Source organism: Gekko japonicus, unplaced genomic scaffold (assembly GCF_001447785.1).
Source record: "Gekko japonicus isolate JY-2015 unplaced genomic scaffold, Gekko_japonicus_V1.1 scaffold332, whole genome shotgun sequence".
NCBI lineage: Eukaryota > Metazoa > Chordata > Lepidosauria > Squamata > Gekkonidae > Gekko > Gekko japonicus.
The window spans coordinates 37,557-46,859 of record NW_015177015.1 but is presented as its reverse complement, the minus strand read 5'-3'; the positions used below and the strand labels follow the sequence as shown (position 1 = coordinate 46,859).

Sequence of the window (9,303 nt, the reverse complement as noted above, 5' to 3'; positions counted from 1 at the left end):
GTGTGAGCTAGCTCACAGTTTTTTAGCCTCCAGCTCACACATTTTTGTCTTAGCTCAGGAAGGATGGCTCCAGAGCAAACTGATTTATGCAGTAGCCAAATCGCTCACTCACAACTTTAATGCCAGTGGCTCACAAAGTAGAATTTTTGCTCACAGGACTCCACAGCTTAGAGGGAGCATTGGTTGTTAGGGGAGCCAGAACATTCTTCCCTAACTTCCTTAATTTTAGGAACTTGTGTCACATGTGTATGAGTGTGTGTTCATGTTGTAAAAAGCAACAAAAGCTATTCCGGGGGAGGGGGGTGTCTAGATCCCAAACAGGATGTAGTCATTCACAAAATTTCTAAGTCAATACGTGATGGGCAAAACAAGAATCAGGGGGGGAAAGTAAGCAAAATATTTTCCACTTCTGCACACATGCACATTAGTAAATTGAGCATGGATTAGTTGTGCTATCTTCCTTAAGAACATAAGAAGAGCCCTGCTGGATCAGACCAATAGTCCACCTAGTCCGGCATCCTCTATCAGTCTCACGCAGTGGCCAACTAGTTCCTCTGGAGGTCCAACAATGGGGTATAGAGGCTGAGGTCTTCCCTGGATGTTGCCTCCTGCTTCTGTGACTGGGAGGCTTAATGCCTTTTAATTTATTTATTTATTTATTAGATTAGATTAGATTTGCTAGGCCGTCCTTCCCTACAGGTAGCACTCAGGTTGGCTTACAACAGAGTGATAATAATTAAACAACATTAAAACCATTAAAAACAGATCAATAAATAAAAACAGAATAAAAGGGAGATACAAAAAGACTCCCATGGAGGAGAGGATCTGTCTGTGTGGCACTAAAGAGGTGGAATCAGTCGAGCATGTAATGTTCCACTGTCGCTTCTGTGAGGAAGCTCGTTCTAATATAATTTCCCCTCTACTTAATAATTTTTCAGAATGTTCCGATATTTATATTTTAAATAAACTTCTAATGGGTCTTAATCAACAGGTTACCATTAGCTGTGCCAAAAATATTTTCAGTAGCCTGTAGAATTCGTAGAGAAATTGTATGTACAGATTTTAACTAATTGTTGCCAATAGATCAGACCAGTTTTTCTTTCTAATGACTTTACTGTAAAGTTTTTATCTTTGACATGTACTGGTTGTTGGCCGAATAAAGACTGATTGATACATGTACCAGATGGCGGTAAAATCGGCTCCCCTAGCCTCTGGGGGGGGGTGAGGGATGGGGAAGTGTATGAGAGTGCCAAATGTCCTCCTCCCGTCGCTGTCCTCAGCTGAATCCCTGGTGGATCATCTCTGCCTTACATGCCCCACGGGAAGGTAATAACTCCTGCAGGGCACTGATGTCTTCCGGCAGAGAGTTCCACCAGGTGGGGGCCAGGGCTGAAAAGGCCCTGCCCCTGGTTGAGGACAGCTGGACCTCTCTCGGGCCGAGGACCACCAGGAACTTGTTGATCTTCCCGTTGTCATACTGAGAGAGGCGGTCCCAAATGTGGAGGTTCCTCTCAGTCACCATGGCTAGTAGCCATTGACAGACTTATCCTCCATGAATCACTTACCCTCCATGAGAACTAGCAGGTGGGAATTAAGTTTTGACAAAGGAAATGTTTGCTTTGGGTAACAGTTCACCTGAAAGGTAAGCTAACCACAAATGGCTTGATCTGAGGACAAACTGGGAATCTGTCAGTGGATTTCCCAACTTTTTTTTTAACTGAAATGCTATTGCTGGATGCCGCTTTGGTTTTCAGAGTAATATTGCTGAGAGGGGAGATATTTATCCCATTCCCCAATCAATTGTACCTCTCCTCTGCATGGCTGTTTGGAAGGGGGAGCACATACCTATTTTAGGGTTCTCCCAACCTCCAGCTGGCAGCTGGAAATCTCCCGCTAGTACAACTGATCTCCAAGAGACAGAGATCAGTTCACCTGCAGAAAATGGACTCCATGGCATCATACCCCACTGAAGTCTCTTCCCTCCCCAAACCCCACCCTCCTCAGGCTCCACGCCCAAAATCCCAACCTGAAGCCGGCAACCCTAACCTATATGTTTAGCCCATTGGGACCCATGGAAATGCTTTAGAACCATTTCAGATCAAGAAAATGGCACAGGGAGAAGGCTGAAAACCTCCCTCTCTCCCTCTCTCCCTCCCTCTCTCTCTGTTCTTCCTCAGTTGGCATCAGTTTCCCACAGAGATGCCATCAAATACCCCAGTCTGACTGGTTACTTGCTGTAGTGATGTCATCCCTGTGCTCCCTGATTGGCTCTGATTTCCCATATGACAAATACAAAAGGAAGCAGTAGCCAAGAAGGGCCAAAGTGGAAAGTGGGGGGAAGCGGTGCTGAAAGACGAAGAAAGCTTGGCACAGAGAATGACTGGAAAAGGTGGACATTTTCACTAAAAAAAAAAAAAAGGGCTTGAGGAAACGTTGGACAGAACTGTTGCGCTACCCTTGAACTGCACATGTTACAGTCATGCAGCCACTCCTGACATCACCTTCTAACAGTGTCACCTATTAGGAAGTTTCTGCCCTGCAGTAATTCTGACTTGTAATGTACGAGAGCAAAATAGCGTGACTCGGTGCCATTACTGCTGGAATCCCTTGTGGAGTGGGTGGATCTCTAGGATTCTTTTCTGAAAAGGGGGGAGGCTTCCCGGCAAAGGGAGATGCTAATCTTAAGCATCTGGAGGTGGCACGCAGGAACCTGGGAGGAGGTGAGAGAGACAAAGGGAGCAGTCAGGAGATGAGCCTGGGTGGAGGGCAGGAAGCGCCACACCGTAGGAGGCGACAGGGCCCAAAAGGCAGCCAGGGACACGGGTACCCTGCAGACGCTTCCCAGCTGCAGCAGCACCAAGGGATTATAAGGCAGTTCAAGCTCCAGGTTTTGGATTTGTTTCTGGGGCAAGGAGGGGCAGATTTCCCTTTCTTTGTCCCAGGAGGGTCCCCATGCTGGTTTTGAGCACATCTGTCGCCCACACACCCCAAGAACAGCACTGGAATGACTCAGCTGATCATTACAAGCAGGGATCATTTCTTGCAGGAGCGCACAGGAGCGGCGCTCCGGCAGTAAGGAGCCCAAGGGGGTGGGCATATGCAGCAAACCCCTCCCCCTGCTCCCAGCAGTTCTCAGTCGGGCCACAAGGAGCAGGAAGCAACCAGGTAAGTTGCAGAGGGGCCCCCCCACGTTCAGGTACAAGCTCTCCCTCCTCTGTGAGGGCAGATACGCACATTCCCCCTCCCATAGCTAGCAATCCAAAACAGTCCAATGGAGACTGATTGGGTGTTGCCTTCTGACACACTTCCAGTGATGTCAGGGGGTGTGGCATATGCAAACAAGTTGTGCTAATAAGTTATGCTAATGAGCTCCTGCTCTTTTTCTATGAAATGACCCCTGATTGCAAGCAGTGAGCAAGTAGGGCTTCAGTGGTCTGGAAAGTTTCTTTACAAAGCTTCAGGAGCTGCAATTTTGACCTGCTTGAATTCAGTTCTTAAGACTGACATTGGCTACCCCCAGGAAACACTTGCAAGAAAGAGTTTGAGCTGCAAGGGCCAGATTTGGGGGGGGGGGGCAAGTGTTCCATGGTTATCAGAAGCCTGAACTTCCTACTCAGGGCCATGGGGAATTAAGGACTGGGTGCTGTTTTGTTGATCGTAGAAAGGCAAAATACTGGGAGTTTATACTACAGCCGGCCACTCCAGCAGTTTCATGTTGCTTGCATATTCTTCTGGTCTTCTACACTGGAAGACCACCCTGATGGGGAAGCGTGAACCGTCCACAGGAGCGACTGGGCAAGTGCCCTGTAGTGAAACCCTGTAACCCTAAGCAATAATTCCACCAGAGTTATGGTGCTCTGTCTGTCTCCAGAACTTAAAACAACTCCTAGCTTAAAGGGCATTGGCGTCCTCGAGCAAGACACCTGAATGGGCACCCTTAATGCTGACAGAACTATCCCTCAGGTGGCCTCAGACCTTCCTTAGAGCCCCGGTCAAAGTGAGAAGGGTGCATGGGGGGGGAGAATAGTTGCCTTTAATGTCATCTTTGAACGCCTTACTCTGAGCCAGATCACAGGTCTACCTTATTGGAAGCGGCTCTCCAGGGTCCTAAGCAGAGCTATTTCCTGTCATCTGCTCTTTGATGGAGTTGCTTGGGCTAGCCAGACCTTGTCAGATCTCGGAAGCTAAGCAGGGTCAGCCCTGGCTGGTATTTGGAAGGGCAACCTCCAAGGAATATCAGGGGTGTGACACAGAAGCAGGCAATGGCAAACCACCTCTGAAATGTCTCTTGCCTTAAAAAGAAGTCTAGCTTGCCACCTAGTGGTGCATAATGCTAAAAGAACTAGAACTTCTGGCTGGTAGACAATCTTAGGATCCCCTGGCTATACTACAAACAATGCCATATGATAATAATAAGGTGGAGTTGCCAGAGATTGAACAGGGAACCCTGCATGCTAAGCAGATATTCTACCACTGAGCCGGATTATTGGTCTATCTGACAGGCATAGCCTTTTCAGCCCAGTTCTCCTGAGCTTCATCCAAGACAGCTTGTGGCCTGTCTAGCTAGGCACATAGCTGACATTGCTTGTGTCTCAAAAGTTTGCTGGCTTTCACCCTGTTCTGGTACGAAAGCAAAGGGCCACACCTTTAAAAACAAGATGAAAGGGGCTTGATAGGTGGAAGGCTTGCAGGTTCAAGGCCCAACATCTCCAGTTAGAAAGCCTCAGATAAAAAGTGGTGGGAAAGACTCCTTTGGGGAGTGTGAGATCAGTTCCAATGCTTTTGAAGCCAGTCTTTCTTGCTTCACAAAAAGTAATTCTTGTGGTCTCCTTTGCATCACTATCATGCATTTGTGAAAAACTGGAAGTTTATTGTGCACAACCAGCATGGTATAGATGTTAGAGTGTCAGACTAGGATTCTGGGAGACCTAGATTCGAATCCTTGTCATGCTGTGGAAGTTCACAAGGTGACCGTAGGCCCAGTGGTGCCAGCACAGCTATATTACCACTGAACTTTCTCTCTCTCTCTCTCTCTCTCTCTCTGCCTAACCCACCACACAGGATTGTTGTGAAGATAAAATGGAGGAGACAACAAGAGTGATGTGTACAAATGTCCCACTGGAGGATAAATAAACTCACTTCTAAACAAAGCAAATTCAAGATATTTTCTCATCTCAACCAGGTCAGCCCCATATTGCCATCCTCGTGGGCACACGCCAAGGCCCAGTGGTGCCAACACAGCTATATGACCATTGAACTTGGATCTGACAGGCTCAGCATCACCAGTCCCAGAGATGACAAGTGTAAGTGGTGGCCATTACTTTCTCCTGCAGAGGCAAGGAGCTGAGCCCCAGAACTGCATGCTGGTTCCCTCTTCCCTGTGTTGTCCCAAGGGACTTCTTGGGCAGAGAACCAGGCCCACTTCCAAGTTGGTGCATGGCCCCAGTTTGGTGTAGTGGTTAAGTGTGCGGACTCTAATCTGGGAGAACCGGGTTTGATTCCCCACTCCTCCACTTGCACCTGCTGATGTGACCTTGGGTCAGTCACAAGCTCTGGCACAGCTGTCCTTGAAAAAGAGCAGTTTGTGTCAGAGTTCTCTCAGCCCCACCCACCTCACAGGGTGTCTGTTGTGGGGAGGGGAAGGGAAAGGAGTTTGTAAGCCACTCTGAGACAGTTAGGTAGTGAAGGGCGGGGTATAAATCCAATCTCTTCTTCTCTTCTTCTTCTTCACTTGAAGGTGGATTGACAGCTGTATGAACTACCAGACAAAGAGCTTTGTGGCCCTGAATGGTCTCACTGACCCATCACCGTCTTGACAGTAAGACAGCCATACAGGTTTGTGATCAGTGTTTATTGGGAAATGGAATTGTTCATAACGAGTCCAGAATGAGATGCCCAATTCAAAACAGAGAGCGTATGAACAATAAAGCCTGTGGAGAGAACCCATGGAGTTGCCCTCTCCCGAGTCAGATCACAAGGTCTATCAAAGTCAGTCTTGTCTGCAGTGACTAGCAGCAGCTCTGCAGGGTCTCACGGTGGTGGACATTTATGTCACATCACATGACCTACTACTGGATCATTTTCACTGGAGATGCTGGGGATATAACTAGGGACCTCTTACATGCAAGGCCAAGGCTTTGCCACTGAGCCACAGCCTTTCCCCAAACAGGAAACCAAGTGCTGGCAGGGGAAACTTTTAACAGGGTAACATGATGGGTTTCGAATTAATAGTCCTTCCTGGGCTAGAGGAAGAGCAGGAGACATGCTGCTACAGTCTTCAGTAGCACCCACACTGGCTGCCCTCAGGACTTGTGTCAGAACCGACTCCACCTCCAGAACGATGTTGATTGTGCAGTTTTAAAGGAGGGGCTGTGGCTCAGTGGTAGAGCATCTGCTTGCCATGCAGAAGGTCCCTGGTTCAATCTCTGGCATCTCCAGTTAAAAGGACAAGGCAGTAGGTGATGTGAAAGACCTCTGCCTGAGACCCTGGAGAGCCACTGCCAGTCTGAGTAGACAATTACTGATCTCAATGGACCAAAGGTCTGATTCAGTATTAAGGCAGCTTCATATGTGTTCAAAGAAGTGGAAAAGTGCAGAATCCAGTAATGGGTACATAACATAGCTTCATGAACATTACATAAAGAGAGAGAGGGAGAGAAAATGTGCATGTTCCTAGCCCTTAAGAGGACATACATGAAAGTAGGCGAGCAATATTAGAATTGAATGGCTGGCAGTTGACCTTCCCCTATGATTTGCAAAGCCAGACTAAATGATGTCATTTGGTGAAAAGGGCAGAGGATGTGAAATAAAAGCATGGGGTGCAGGTTGATTTACATAATGTATGCTTGTGGCAGCATTCCATTCTCAGTGTAGAATTTGGATTGTCTGGCGAAGTATTGTTTTGCTGTGTTTTAAGCACAGGATACAAGTCTCTGGCATTGCATTGGAATGGGAAAAACCAGGAAGCAGGTTCCAAAAGGTGGTTCGGCAGTCCCGCCAAAGCCTTTCCCTTCAAGGTGTCCTTTTGAGAACTTATTTCTGTAACAAATACCATGGAAATGACAAGGAGAACAATCACCGTGTGGTGAGGAGAGGAACTCCATGTTCTAACCATGGGGAGGAAGGGCTGGAGGGCTTCCCAACCTGATAGTTAATATTAGCTAAGGAGCCAGTTTGGTATAATGGTTAAGAGCGGCGGACTCTAACCTGGAGAACCAGGTTTGATTCCCCACTCCTCCACTTGAAGCCAGCTGGGTGACCTTGGGCTGGTCACAGTTCTCTCAGAGCTCCCTCAGCCCACCATAAGCCTAGCTTGCCACAAAAGAGCTAGAGCTTCTGGCTACCAGACGATCTCCTGACTATACTACACACACTGCCATATGATAATTAATTAATTAGCTAAGGTTAGTGGACAATTAAGATTGTGCCGATACGAGCATTTAGCAATGGCTTGTGGATTCAAATGGGAAGTCTTATCTGTCTGTCTGTCATTCATGGTTCTTAATGAATTTATCTTCAATAACTACTATATAACAAAGCTATACAGTCAAGGTTGCCTACTCTGATTGAGCAACTTCCTGGATATTTGTTGGCAATGCCTGGGGAAGGGAGAGTTTGGGGAGGAGAGAGACTTGCCAGGCTGTGCCTGACAACCAGCAGGAGTCCAGGGGGGCAGGGATATGGGGGGGCCCAACATTGGCGACAGCGTGACATCACTTCCAGGGAAAACCCAGAAGTGACATCACTCCTCTCTGGGAATAGCTGGAAACTCTATGGTAAAACTATAGCATTTCCAGTGATTCCTAGAAAGGGCCAATGTCACTTCCAGGTTTTCCCCAGAAGTGATGTCATGCCATGTGCCCAGCAATGATTTTTTTGGTTTATTTGTCTTCAGAGAGAGTTGCCAGCGGGAGTTCTCCAGCCATAACAGGAGGTTTGGCAACCCTGACCTCAGTGGAAGATTTAATGTCACTCCAGCATCCTCTGAGCCTGCCCTTCCCTCCTGGATAACTGATATCTGTAGTTTGGACATCTGTTGTAATTCTAGGAGAACTCCAGGCCTCACCTTGAAGCTGGTAACCCTATTAATACTCTATTTGCTATGTTGATACTCCATATACTCAAAGATGCTATGTTAGTTATTAACGTCTATTGGGAGAGAACAGGAGGAGGGTCCCAAGGTTACCTGGGCCCCAGGTTACATCCCTGCGGCCATGCCGGAGGTCCAGCCAGGATGTAATTGTCTGAACCATCAGAACATTACAATTCTCAGCATTCGGGGTGGGGGGGGATCCTTGACCCTTAAAGCAGTTTACAAGTGACATAAGCAGCAGCATGATCAGTTAATATTGTCTGTCATATGTTCCATATGGAGGCAATTAGCACAAGCCTCAGAGAAGCCCTGAGGAGAGAAATCCACAAGCTGAGAGAGCCTGAGAGATGCAGCTCTCTGTAGGTCAAGGAGACTTCGCTGTGTCGTTCCCCTTCCGCTGCGCCTCCCTGAGTCTCGCAACGCTTCCACCTGCACCCGGACTCCTCAGAGGAGGCAGCAAAGGGCGACGAAATGAGGAGGCCAGCACTTTCACGGCAGAATATTATTGCCTTCTGCAGACAGTCTTAAAACCTCACAAGCTCACAAAAGAGGGTGTGTGAGGTGGATGCTGTTTTGTCATTGTAATTGCCCTATTATTTACAATTAGTGAATAATTGCTACAGCAACCATCCTGTCACATAGCACACACCTACTCCCATGCCGAAACCAAAGATTTGGAGGGGGGGGCCTTGATGGGGTCAAGATCAATGCGCACCTGCTATTCTTGCAGGGTGCTACTTTCATGCTCTGTACATGTTTCAGCAGTTACTTCTTTACAAACCCAGCTCACTTCAGACCAATGCTCCCTCTAAGCTGTGGAGTCCTGTAAGCAAAAATTCTATTTTGTGAGCTACCAGCATTAAAGTTGTGAGCGAGCCATTTGGCTACTGCATAAATTAGTTTGCTCTGGAGCCCTCCTTCCTGAGCGAAGACAAAAATGTGTGAGCCGGAGGCTAAAAAACTGTGAGCTAGCTCACACTAACTCAGCTTAGAGGGAACACTGCTTCAGACACATCGAGCTCCTCAGGAAGATCCAAGAAACTTGCTCTGCCAGCAAGCAAGCATTTGAGCAACAATGCACTCCGCCATAGCGTAAGGGTAGAAGGACTCGGGGGGGGGGGTTGTTATGCGGCCCTTTGCCCCCAATGTTTTTTTCCATTTCACATTTTTGTTACGGATTGCAGCTGCAGAGGTTGCCATTCAAAAGGGCA

General features: G+C 47.7%; 1 non-coding gene across 1 annotated transcript; it reads left to right on the top strand.

Annotated features, from left to right (window-relative positions):
- Nucleotides 1-6,365: 6,365 nt before the first annotated feature.
- On the top strand, nt 6,366-6,437 carry TRNAG-GCC. The gene has a single exon. It is a non-coding gene; the product is annotated as a tRNA-Gly (tRNA).
- Nucleotides 6,438-9,303: the final 2,866 nt, after the last annotated feature.